Below are 13,791 nucleotides of genomic sequence, written 5' to 3' on the forward strand. Positions count from 1 at the left end.
ACCCCAAAATCATAACGTACGTGAACACTATAAGATGGCTAGAAAATCGATAAGTGAACTTCCACTCCACCTGAAAATCACAGTTCGATTAAACACCGTAAAATGAAGAGAGAATCAACATACAAACTCTAAACCACCCGAAAATCATATCGTAAGTGAACACCATAAGATGGCTAGAAAATCTATAAGCGAACTCCTGCTCTACCTGAAAATCACAATATGACTGAACACCGCAAGATGGCTAAAAAACCAACATACAAAACTCTACTTCACCCGAAAATCATATCGTATGTGAACACTGTAAGATGGATAGAAAATCGACAAGCGAACTTCAGCTCCACCCGAAAATCACCATATAACTGAACACCACAAGATGAAGAGAGAATCAACAAGCCACAAAAAGGCACCAATGTTCCATCAAGGCCACAAAGGGCAAATAAGCGATCCAAGTCATGTAAGGCAATGTGCGCTCAAGACCATATAAGTCAAATAGGGGCTGCAAGATGGTAAGTCCTTAACATGTTCTGTTTAGTCCATAAGATAATTACAAATGACAACATCTAATTAATTAACAAACCATACAACATAAGATAATATGTGGCAACCAAATCATTCATGTTTGCTAACATTAAAGAGACAACAATTATACATTACATGAATCAGTCACGCAACATATTGTAACACCACGTATTCTCAGGACTCGAATATATGACCCGTTTTCCAAATTTGAGTGTTAACCTTTAAAGCGCCAAATTACACGTGTGTGTGTGTGTGTGTGTGTGTGTGTGTGTGTGTGTGTGTGTAATCAACATAACGGAAAATTCGCATTTATATTAAAAATTTTCGAGCGACTGCCCATAATGACTTATACAAACCAATTTCTCATTACTTACAATTACAAAATGAGTTAACATTGCATGTGAAACAAAATACATTATAATAAATCTTGAACTATAAACTTCGTAGCAATTCTTAGCAGTACAATCATGCATCCTTGACGATCGCACCCTGCTCCTTGTCAATATGAACATGAATATCAACTAGGCCACCTACGCTACCTGTACGGTTATATATTCAATGAATGAGTGGCCAGCACTGTGAATTCTCCTCAAGATTACACATCATCGTATTAGGTAAGCATAGTTATAAAAACATGGCAAGGCATCCAAAACAATACATGATGCAGTCTTATTAAATGCATGGATGCGTGAATGCATCATCGACCTGAAGATGCACATCCCACTGTCGAAATAAAGGGTCGCCCTAAGAGAACTAGTCACCTGTAAAAATACATAAAGGTACGCCCAAGGAGAACCGGCTACCCAAAAAAGACCATAATATATATATCGCCTAAGGAGAATTTAATCACCTGGAAAAGACCATAATACATTTATCGCCCAAGGAGAATTTAATCACCCGGAAAAGACTATAGATTACCCAAGGTGAATTTAATCACTCGAAAAAGACCATAAAGTATAGATCACCCAAGGAGAATTAATCACTCGGAAAAGACCATATGCTATGAAAATGCATGATTAGCCCAACCATTATTATTCCAAATCCAAACAATCATTTTAAGAAAGCTCAAAGGTCACTATGGGGGGTTTGTCACCCAGCATAGGCTAACAGCTCGCGCATAGGTCTCATACCACCATCCCCGGCTCATGAGGCTACCACCTTAGGATGTTTAATGGAACCCGTCGGCTAGTGGCCAATCATATTTCAATATATGGGGCTTACCATCACATGGTTGTACAAAATCATTTATCGAAGCCATATAGGGCAAATATCAAACAAAGCCACATAGGGCAAGTGTCAAAACTATATGATAAAAGGAAATCCTTAGGCACAGCAACCCCTGGATGGTAGGCCCACATCAGTATCCCATCTAAACCATCATTCAAGTGGCCACTAAGTCAATGGTCTATTTCAATCATAATCAGTCGGGTTACATCCCAAGTATGAGTGTACATTTATAAATGGGGGTTTCCCACTAATGTACCGGTTTAAATTTCCTAAACAATCATAAGTAATCCACAAGCATGAGAAGTTATGCAGGGTAAATATTAATTAGCATGTAATTTAACCATTTAATTTTAATAATTACACATGTGATTATAAGATGGAGATAACAATTATCAATTGAAATTAAAATAAAAACTATCACTTAAGTTAATGGGAAAATGGAAAGCTCAAGGGGAGGAAATCATCACCTTATTCTTTAAATCGCCTTCGAGTGTCGTTAAGTGCTTGCGCCCTTAAAATTTAACCTAGGTAAAATTGGTTTGAGTCGAGTTGACTAGACTCAACACAACTAGCAACCATCCTCTTCTTTCTCTCTCTCTTTTTCTCTCTCTTTTTTTTTCTTCTTTTCTCCATACTTTCTTCCCTGCTGGAAAGTCCAGCAATGAGCTTGGACAGACCACCCAACTTGACTAAGCTGGACTCGGTCCCAGCTGAGCCAACACAGCAGCAACCCCTATCCACTCTCTCTCTTTCATTTCATCTTCTCTCCCTCTCTCTTCATTTCTTCTCACTCAGAAAGGCCCAACCACATCTAGCTTCGACTTAAGCATGGCCCAAACTTAGCGGAGTTGGCCTGACTCAGCCCAAACTCGGCTCAAACTCGAATGGAGTCCAGGCAGTCCAGCCCGAGTCACTCAACGAGTTGCTGGTTTGGTCGCACCCGACCGAGTTGGGATGACATACTCCCGCTCTCCCATTGGCCTTCTTCTTTATACTTTTCTTACATCAGACCTGTCCAACAAGTCTACTGGACTAGGGCTCAACTTGTCTCACTCTCAGCGAGTTGGACCTGCTCGACCCGGTTCGAGTTGAGCTAGAGCCGCACACAGCAGTTGCCCCTACCTCCCTCATACTCTCTCTTTCTTCTTCTTCCACCTGCTTCTTCCTCTTCTTTTCTGCTATTTCAGAGGCCCGATAGAGCCCATGGCTCGACCTGATTTCGCCCCAACTCGGGACAACTCAATGCAGCTTCAATGAGGAAGAAGGGCTGTTGCTAATGGCGGATTGACGTCGGGTGGGTCTTTCTTCAAAACGAAGGCTCTACGTGGTGCAGACAAGCCTCTTGAAGCTTTTAGGAGCAAAAGAGTGGAGCTCCATTGCTATTTTCATGGTGGGTTCGCATGGAGAGGAAGACGGCCCGGTTTTAGAGCTGCGGCTACCAAATGGAGGGTTATCCCCCGTTTCCTTGATCCTCACGTCTCTTATGCTTGCCCTAATCCTTCCTATACCGTCGGATGGAGAATGAATGACTCGGATTAGGAGGTTTTGGAACGGCTCTGAATACAGCCTGTTTTTACGAAACCGAGCGGTTTTGGTTTTGCCACTAGTGGAAGCCCTAAACTAGGGATTTTGGGTGGCTGAGATCTCATCAAATGGATGACAGAGATTTGAAGATGGGTGTTCACGCAGATTGCCAAGCTGGCAATGTAATAGTTTCTGTTTTTGGAAAGTTTGATTTTGTAGGGCCTGTTTCCACTGGAGATCGCGGTCACGTGCATACATTCCAACATGTGAGATGAGCTAAGTATTGGTAAGACCCAAGCCCTAAACACGTTTGATGGTTTAGATCTTCCAAATGGCCAACACAGGTGGGCCATAGGTCAAGGATGGACGTCCGTTCTCCCGTTGCTGTAAACCAAAGAGAAAGTGAGAAAATCTCTTTCTTTAAAGAGATTTCGGGTCAGCCCGGTTTGACTGGGCTCCCAGGACCGTTGTACTGCTGGTGCACACGGACTGTGCACTCACGGGATCAGTGGTGGGGTCCATCGTGATGATTTTGAGAAATCCAATCCATTCATTCATCCTGGAAGGCCCTATTCAGGGTCTCTTGACCAAAAATCAGGCGTATCCAAGCTCATGTCGGCCCCATCACTTGATTTGGGTTGTATTGGAGGATTTCTTGCCAATCTAGTGGTTGGATCTTCCCGAGATTGAACGTGAACGGTTAAAAGATCCTAATGGGCCATTTGTGAGGCTTCCATCATATATTACTGGCCAATTAATATAAAATCGATTACTATTGTACATTACTTATAGTTACATTGATTAAAACAATTTACACCTATATAAATATAATTTTAATATTAATATACTACTACATATATGCTATTGGCCACACATTCGTTAATTTATAATTTATAATATACAATATCACATTATACCTATAAATGAATTTGAAGATCGTACATGATCATATTTAATTAAAATCATATTTATATTTAATAATATTATTAAATAGTATCTAATAATTTTTGTACACACACTTGTAAAAGATATTTTAATACTACATTAATATTTATGATGCGATTATATATTGTAAAATTATTATTCATTATGTTTATTTAATATAATATTACTTTCACAATATCTTATCTACATTAAATACATACACATCACTCTATTACGATGCATTTTCATACATTATTTATTTGATAAATAAATTATCAAAATACATTTATAATCTTTTGATCCATGTCTGTGTAAAATTTATAATATAATAAATAACTAAAATAATATACTTATTATATATTATTTGACTACTGGGTGGTTTGATTCACCTATCGAGGTGATCAAAGTCTTAACAACGGGTTGTGCTGATGGTGTGATAGTCCGTCTCGAACGTCAGCGGCTGGATAGGCCAACATATGGACGGGGACTGTTTTGAAACGATCAGACCTAAACTTAAATGAACGTGAATATTTAAGTAGGTTAGGTTTGGATCCATAGTGAATGGGAACACTCGAGTACTGAAGAGTACGGGGTGTTACAAACTACCCCCCTTAAAGGGATTTTCACCCCCAAAATTCAGCACCCCAACTATGGATGTGGACAACAACCTATCTCACACTGTCTATATGCATCCGTTAGTTCTCTACCATAAGTTCATTTATATATGCAAGCGCTCATGACTTACAATTAGGGCAAGGGTCATTACAATCTACCCCCTTAAAGAAAATTTTACCATCGGGATCTGATGACGCTCATCCTGGTTATTAACGTAAGAGAATTATCCTAGTGGCATGTTGTATTCTCGATATGTCCAAGTGTGAAAACCCATCAAGCTGTATACAGACTTGCCACAACCCTTACGTCCCTCGTCTAGTAATTCAACTGAGGTGTCTAAGTCTCACTAGAGGTTAGAAATCATTCTAAACCTAACGAATCATCTTAATGCTTATCAACATTAAAATTTCTATAACGTTTCATACCTTTCTCTTGATTTTCTTTTGCCTTTAATGGTAGTTCCCCACTATCTAAAGTATGACACAATCTTCTAGTTTTTAGTGTTCGAGTTGTCACGGATAGATGATCATAGTAGGTTTGAGCCCGATATCTCGACCCTTCGCCTACATATAGTAGAGGATTTGGGTATCAATTCCTAATCCTGTTAAATCTTTGTCCTTTGCTTAATCAAAGCATTTGAATCATTGAGATCTGCTAGGACTTAGAATTTGAGTCAAACTGCGTACACCTCACATAAACATGGTTCCATTAGTCCATGATCCCGATTATTCTAGACTCATGGGGAGCATCCGGTAATCATCTAATGAAAGTGCCCGAAATTTACGTGAATAGACGCGAGCGACCATCATGCTTCTAGTGCGCACTCAAGTCAATGCACTGCTCAAAAATTTCTGGATCAAAGTTCCTACATGGAAACTTGAGTTTTAAAATTGCTAAATTTTATCTAGGTTCTTAAACCTAACTCACATGGGCTCAGCCTAGGGTTTAAGAGCTGCCCAAAATCCTATAAACTTCCCTCTATTTATTCCTAATTATTGGAATTTGCAAAGTCTGTTATTTCTAGCTAAAGAGGCGTACTAGGGAATTCAAATTACACTTCCTAATAAGATTTCTTTAAGTTTAGGGAGTTCTTAGATTTAGTTTAAGGTCCAGTACGGTGAGTGAGGAAACTCCCACAGGCCTAAGTTCAGTCCATTTGTTGATTATCACAAGAGTGTGATTTCAAACTATGAAATTTTTAGGAAAGTTCATGTTTTAGACTTCTAGAAAATTTTTGTTTGGAAGTCAGGTATAAGGGACGTCCTTATGTAGTCTTATGTACGTCGTAAAGGGTATTTGGTACACATTTAATTTCTAAGTTCAAACAACAATCTTGGTAGTTCACAAGGGAACCAAGCTTTAGTTCTAGGTTCAAATGACTAAAACTGAAATCTTCAAGGGAAACTTGGATCATTTCTAAGTTCTGTAGTTGTCCAAACAATCTTTTAAGGAGCCTAACCTTTGAATTTCTATATTCTTATGTCCTCCCACTTATAAGGGAATTCCACATTAATTTAAATAACCTTTCTAACAATTTCTGAGGGAACCTAGGTTCATGTTTCTACATTCTCAACTTTTCCTTTGCTCAGATGGAATTTCATATAAGTTTGGATTACCATTCAAGTCACTTCTAAGGGAATCTAAGTTTGGGTTTCTACATTTCCAATCATTCTTCTATATCTAGGGGAAATTATCTTATGTTCAATTTCTAATTTCAAACATCCTAACTTGAGACATTTGAGGCTTGTATAAGATTATTTCCCAAGGCCAAGTTTGTCCAAACTATGCTCTGATACCAACTGTAATACCCCGTGTTCTCAAGACCCGAGTATATGATTCATTTCCCAAAAACTCGAGTGTTAACTTTTAAAGCATCAAATTACACGTGTGTGTGTGTGTGTGTGTGTATATATATATATATATATATATATATTGTTTTATCAGAGTTAACAGATAAACGTAGAATGGACAAATCAAGATAACGAAAAATCTGCGTTTATATTAAAAATTTTCGAGCGACTACCCATAATGACTTATACAAACTAATGTCCCAATACTTACAATTACAAAATGAGTTAACATTGCATGTGAAACAAAATACATTATAATAAATCTTGAACTGTAAAATTCATAGCAACTCTTAGTAATACAATCATGCATTCTTGATAATTGCACCTTGCTCCTCGTCAATATGAACATGTATATCAACTAGGCCACATGCACTACTTGTACGATTATATATTCGATAAATGAGTGGCCAGCTCAGTGTGAAGTCCCCTCAAGATTACACACCGTCACATTAGGTAAGGATAATTATAAAAATATGGCAATGCATACAAAACAATACATGATGCAGTCTTATTAAATGCATGGATGCGTGAATGCATCATCGACCTAGGGATGCACATCCTGCTGTCGAAATAAAGGGTCGCCCTAGGAGAACTAGTCACCTGAAAAAATGCATAAATGTATGCCCAAGGAGAACCAGCTACCCAGAAAAGACCATAATATATAGATCCCCTAAGGAGAGTTTAATCACCTGGAAAAGACCATAATACATATATCGCCCAAAGAGAATTTAATCACCCGAAAAATACCATAAAACATAGATCACCCAAGGAGAATTTATTCACCCAGAAAAGACCATAGATCACCCAAGGAGAATTTAATCACTCGAAAAAGACCATAGATCGCCCGAGGAGACTTTAATCACCCGGAAAAGACCATAAAGTATAGATCGCCCAACGAGAATTAATCACCAGGAAAAGACCATATGTTATGAAAATACATGATTAGCCCAACCATTATTATTCCAATTTCAAACAATCATTTTAAGAAAGCTCAAAAGTTACTATGAGGGGTTTGTCACCCAGCATAGGTTGACAGCTCGGGCATAGGTCCTACACCACCATTCCCGGCTCATGAGGCTACCACCTTAGGATGTTTAATGGAAACCGTCGACTAGTGGCCAAACGTATTTCAGTATATGGGGTTTACCATCATATGGTTGCACAAAATCATACATCAAACCCATATAGGGAAAATATCAAACAAAGCCACATAGGGCAAGTGTCAAAACTATATGATAAAAGGAAATCCTTAGGCACAACAACCCCTGGATGGTAGGCCCACATCATTATCCCATATAAACCATTATTCAAGTGGCCACTAAGTCAATGGTCTATTTTAATCATAATTAGTCAGGTTACATCCTAAGTATGGGTGTACATTTATAAGTGGAGGTTTCTCACTAATGTACCAGTTTAAATTTCCTAAACAATCACAAGTAATTCACAAGCATGAGAAGTTATGCAGGGTAAATATTAAGCATATAATCTAACCATTTAATTCCAACAATTACACATGTGATTATAAGATGGAGATAGCAATTATCAATTGAAATTAAAATAAAAACTATCACTTAAGCTAATGGGAAAATGGAAAGCTCAAGGAGAAGAAATCATCACCTTATTCTTTGAATTGCCTTTTAGTGTCGCTAAGTGCTTGCGCCCTTAAAATTTCATCGTATGTAAAATTGGTTCGAGTCGAGTTGACTCGACTCAACACAACTAGTAACCATCCTCTTCTTTCTCTCTCTCTTTTTCTCTCTCTTTCCTTTTCTCCTTTTCTCTATCCTTTATTCCCTGCTGGAAAGTCCAGAAATGAACTTGGACAAACCACCTAACTCAGCTAGGCTGGACTTAGTCCCAGCCGAGCTAACACAACAACAACCCCTATCCACTCTCTCTCTTTCATTTCATCTTCTCTCCCTCTCTCTTCATTTCCTCTCACTCAAAAAGGCCCAGCCACATCTAGCTTCGATTTAAGCATGGTCTAAACTCAGCGGAGTTGGCCTGACTCAGTCCAAACTCGGCTCAAACTCGAATGGAGTTCGGACGGTCCAGCCTGAGTCACCCACCGAGTTGTTGCTTTGGTCGCACTCGATCGAGTTAGGATGCGATACTCCGGCTCTCCCATTGGCCTTCTTCTTTATGCTTTTCTCACATCAAACCTGTCTAACAAGTTTACTAGACTAGGACTCAACTTCTCTCATGTCTCAGCGAGTTGGACTCGCTTGACCTGGTTCGAGTTGAGCTAGAGCTGCACAGAGCAGCTGCCCCTACCTCCCTCATACTCTCTCTTTCTTCTTCTTTCACCTGCTTCTTCCTCTTCTTTTCTGCTATTTTAGAGGCCCGATAGAGCCCATGGCTCAACCTGATTTCGCCCCAACTCGGGACGACTCAGTGCGGCTTCAACGAGGAAGAAGGGCTGTTGCTAATGGCGGATTGACGTTGGGTGGGTCTTTCTTCAAAACGAAGGCTCTATGTGGTGCGGACAAGACTTTGAAAGCTTGCAGGAGCAAAAGAGTGGAGTTCTATTGCTGTTTTCATGGTGGGTTCGCATGGAGAGGAAGACGGCCCGATTTTGGAGCTGCGGCTATAAAATGGAGGGTTAGCCCCCGTTTCCTCCATCCTCATGCTTCTTATGCTTTCCCTAATCCTTCCTATATCGTCCCTAACCCTTCCTATATGATCAAATGGAGAATGAATGGCTTGGATGAGGTGGTTTTGCAACGACTCTAAATATAGCCCGTTTTTATGAAACCGAGCGGTTTTGGTTTTGCCACAAGTGGAAGCCCTAAACCAGGGATTTTGGGTGGCTGAGATCTCATCAATTGGACAACAGAAATTTGAAGATGGGTGTTCACACAGATTGCCAAGCTGGCAATCCAGCAGTTTCTATTTTTGGAAAGTTTGGTTCTGTAGGGCCTGTTTCTACTGGAGATCGTGGTCACATGCGTACATTCCAACACATGAGATGAGCTAGGTTTTGGTAAGACCCAAGCCCTAAACACGTTGGATGGTTTAGAACTTCCAAATGCCCAACGCAGGTGGGCCACAGGTTAAGGATGGACGTCTATTCGCCCGTTGCTGTAAACCAAAGAGAGAGAGAGAGAGAAAATCCATTTCTTTAAAGAGATTTCAGGTTAGCCTGGTTTGACTGGGCGCCCAGGACCAGTGCATTGCTGGTGCACACGCACTATGCACTCACGAGATCAGTGGTGGGGTCCACCGTGATGATTTTTGAGAAATCCAATCCATCCATTCATCCCGGAAGGCCCTATTCAGGGCCTCTTAACCAAAAATCAGACGGATCCTAGCTTAGGTGGGCCCCATGACTTGATTTGGGTTGTATTGGAGGGTTTCCTGCCGATCTAGTGGTCGGATCTTCCCGAGATTGAACTTCAACAGTTAAAAGATCCTAATGGGCCATTTGTGAGGCTTCCATCATATATTACTGGCCAATTAATATAAAATCTATTACTATTGTACATTACTTATAGTTACATTGATTAAAACAATTTACACCTATATAAATATAATTTTAATATTAACATACTACTACATATATGCTATTGGCCACACATTCGTTAATATATAATTCATAATATACAATATCACATTATACCTATAAATGAATTTGAAGATCGTACAATATTATATTTAATTAAAATCATATTTACATTTAATAATATTATTAAATAGTATCTAATAATTTTTATACACATACTTGTAAAAGATATTTTAATACTACATTAATATTTATGATTCGATTATATATTGTAAAATTATTATTCATTATGTTTATTTAAGATAATATTACTTTCACAATATCTTATCTGCATTAAATACATACACATCACTCTATTACGATGCATTTTCATACATTATTTATTTGATAAATAAATTATCAAAATACATCTCTAATCTTTTGATCCATGTCTGTGTAAAATTTATAATACAATAAATAACTAAAATAATATACTTATTATATATTATTTGACTACTGGGTGGTTTGATTCAGCTATCGAGGTGATCAAAGTCTTAACAACGGGTTGTGCTGATGGTGTGATGGTCCATCTCGAACGTCAGCGGCTAGATAGGCCAACATATGGACGGGGACTGTTTTGAAACGATCAGACCTAAACTTAAATGAACGTGAATATTTAAGTAGGTTAGGTTTGGATCCATAGTGAATGGGAACACTCGAGTACTGGAGAGTACGGGGTGTTACACATATTTGCATATTGAGACAAGTAAACTATGAAATAACTTAGAGCTACTAACTGCATAAGATTAAAGCATCATTTATGTCCAAATTGGTGAATTTTAGTGGGAAGCTCAAAGGGCGAGTCCTTACCTTATGGTTTGGTTCATGTTGCTAGATGGTGTGTGCTTCTTAGAATTGAATCCTGCTCAATTGGAATCCTAAGAGGTCGGCTCGGTCCTAATTAAGGGACATCTTGAATTCCTACATGCTCAAATAAAATTTAGAGTTAAATACTTTCAATTATCATAAATGTATAACTTAGGATATGGATATGATTCTTACCTATCCCACTGAGTCAACCCAACTCGGATTTGAGTCCAAACACCACTCAGCACCAGCTGATGTTCACTCCCCAAGTATAGGGTTGTGATGTAGTAATAAACTCGGTAAGACCGAGGTCGAATCCACAGGGACTGAACCTGTACGTTATCTGAAAATAAGTAGAACTAGAACTAGACTAAGATGTAATTTAAACCAAATAGAATTTAAGAAATAATTGTGGAATAATTGTCTAAAACTTTAAGGAATTTAGAGGAAGGGAAACTGGGGATTCAGAGGATCCACTTGTAGAGATCAGGGAGATCTTATGCCATCATCATCTAAACTAGACTGAAAATATAGTTTTTAAAGAGATGAAAGATATATGAATTAGAATGGATTCCATCATCAATCCATGCCCATGAGGCAAAGTAAACAATAGAATTAAACTAATTACCAACCAATCAATAATGCAGGGAAGTTAGGAAGGGTATCATCATCCGACCATGCCCAGGAGACTATGGCGAACAACAGGGCTTCCTGACTTCATAAACATAAAAAGGGGAAAGGAATACTCAAGGCCATTGCAGATCCATTGTAATTTTAGTCACAATGGACCATTAAAGACAAAAAAAATATTCCTTTGATTTAACTAGAAACATCATCAGTCAGTTTAAACAAAAAAAACATAAGTAAAAAAAAAACTCCCATCAGGCCACAAGCTTCACCTCTTAGCCCCAGCTAAGAGGTTTAGCCAAGAATAAACATGTTTAGGCTCAACATCCTCTTAAAATAAAGAAAAAAAACAGTAATAAACAAATTCAAAAGAATAGTACTCTCTCTCTTACTCTGTCTGCTAGTCCCACGGTCCAGCAACCCTTCACGTTCCCTGTCTTTCTCCCAAACCGTGCACAGCAGCAGCCGATCCTCGTTACTCACCTCCAAACCGAGCCTCCTCCTTTCTTCCCGTTTCTTCCTGACGTCCAGCAGCAACTGACTCTATTCCTCTTTAAAGATGGCCAGCTCCCCCCTGGTGCTGTAGAGTCCCACCACCATCAATAGCCTGCGGAAACAGTCCTTCCGCAACCAGGAATACACGTCCTCTGCTGCGGAATACCTTACGCAGTCCGGAGTTTCCTGTCTCCCTTCTTTTTATTCTTTGCTTTTTTTTTCAAAAGGACAGCGTCCCCTAGGAGATTTTTGGCCCACCTACATGATGAACGGTTCAGATCAGCCGTTCGACCACCCCTAAGGGCGTACAACTCACCGTGAAAGTCGGACGGCGTCCGGTTGCCAAAACAGGGTAGCGTCATTGACGCTGTGACGATGGTGGGCCCCATTTCACTGTCTTTTTGGAAAATTCGATCCGTCCACTGCGTTCTACTCGAAAAACCAGGTGGAAAGCACTATTTTTGGACCAAATCCTATGTGGCCCACGTTATCTTTCAAGTCACCGTCCATCCTGTGCTTAATAACTAAGAAAGTGAGGAAATTTTCATGATGCCTAAAAGGAGACCTAGGCGTGGGTTAAACCCCCATTCCGAATGCATTGGACGGTTCAGATCTTCCATAGGGATGATGGGTGGGGCCCACTAGCCAAAAACGGTCGGCCAGCGTCCGTTGCTGCGTAAATAAAAAAATTTGAGTTTTGAGTCGGTCAGCGCCTGCTGACCGACTTCCTTATTTTCTATGTTCGTCCGGTGCACTTGTGCACCTTGCACGTGCACTGCATGTGTGGGTCCCATGGTGATGTTTGTAAGAAATCTACTCCATCCATCTATTTTGACACGCAGTTTAAGGCGTTGAGACCAAAATTGGAGTATATCCAGATATCAGGCGGGGCCCACATAATGATTAAAGGGGCTGATCTGTCCGTTGGGCCACTTTCACAGTGATCCAGGAGCTGAAATTTTATGTGTACGGTTTATTTACGGTCCTCAGGCCACGTATGAAGTTTCGAACTGATCAGATGTTGGGAACCCTATGATCTTTCATTTTGGACGTCTTTTGGGCCACTTAAGCTTCAGCTTCTCGATTTTCGTGGACCCCTAGTGTATAATTCCTTCGTTCTTGGTCTTCTAGAGTCCGTTCCTTGCCTTGGTGCTTCTGGAGCTTCAAATCCATGCATTTACCACCCTTTTTCAGTCCAGGCTCTTAAACACACCCTGCATTACAAACACGATTAAATTAGTCCGATAAACAGTATCATGCGTGTAAATCTATGCAACAACTGGGTCTGATATGCAATATTTGACCCTCAACACAACCCCCAACCAGCATCTTGCTAGTCCTGAGCAAGGTATGCGAAAAATAAGTTGAGAAATACAGGACACTTTTTATGAACTCAAGAGATTTATGAAGAACAATTCAGATACTCGAATTCTAAGATTTATGAATGTTGGCATTACTTTCTCTCCTAGACTTAATCACACGGTAACTTCGTAATTAAGTTCAAAATATTAGTCCATCAATTTGAACAATTCTAAACATTAAATTCTATGGATGCATAGTCTAATCTTGAAACATTAAAATTCACTTCTCTATTTAAGGATATCATTGGTAACCAATAAGAGAATTCACGATAACCAGAACTTGCCTCACACATTATCTTTT

The sequence above is a fragment of the Magnolia sinica genome, chromosome 11 (assembly GCF_029962835.1).
Source record: "Magnolia sinica isolate HGM2019 chromosome 11, MsV1, whole genome shotgun sequence".
NCBI lineage: Eukaryota > Viridiplantae > Streptophyta > Magnoliopsida > Magnoliales > Magnoliaceae > Magnolia > Magnolia sinica.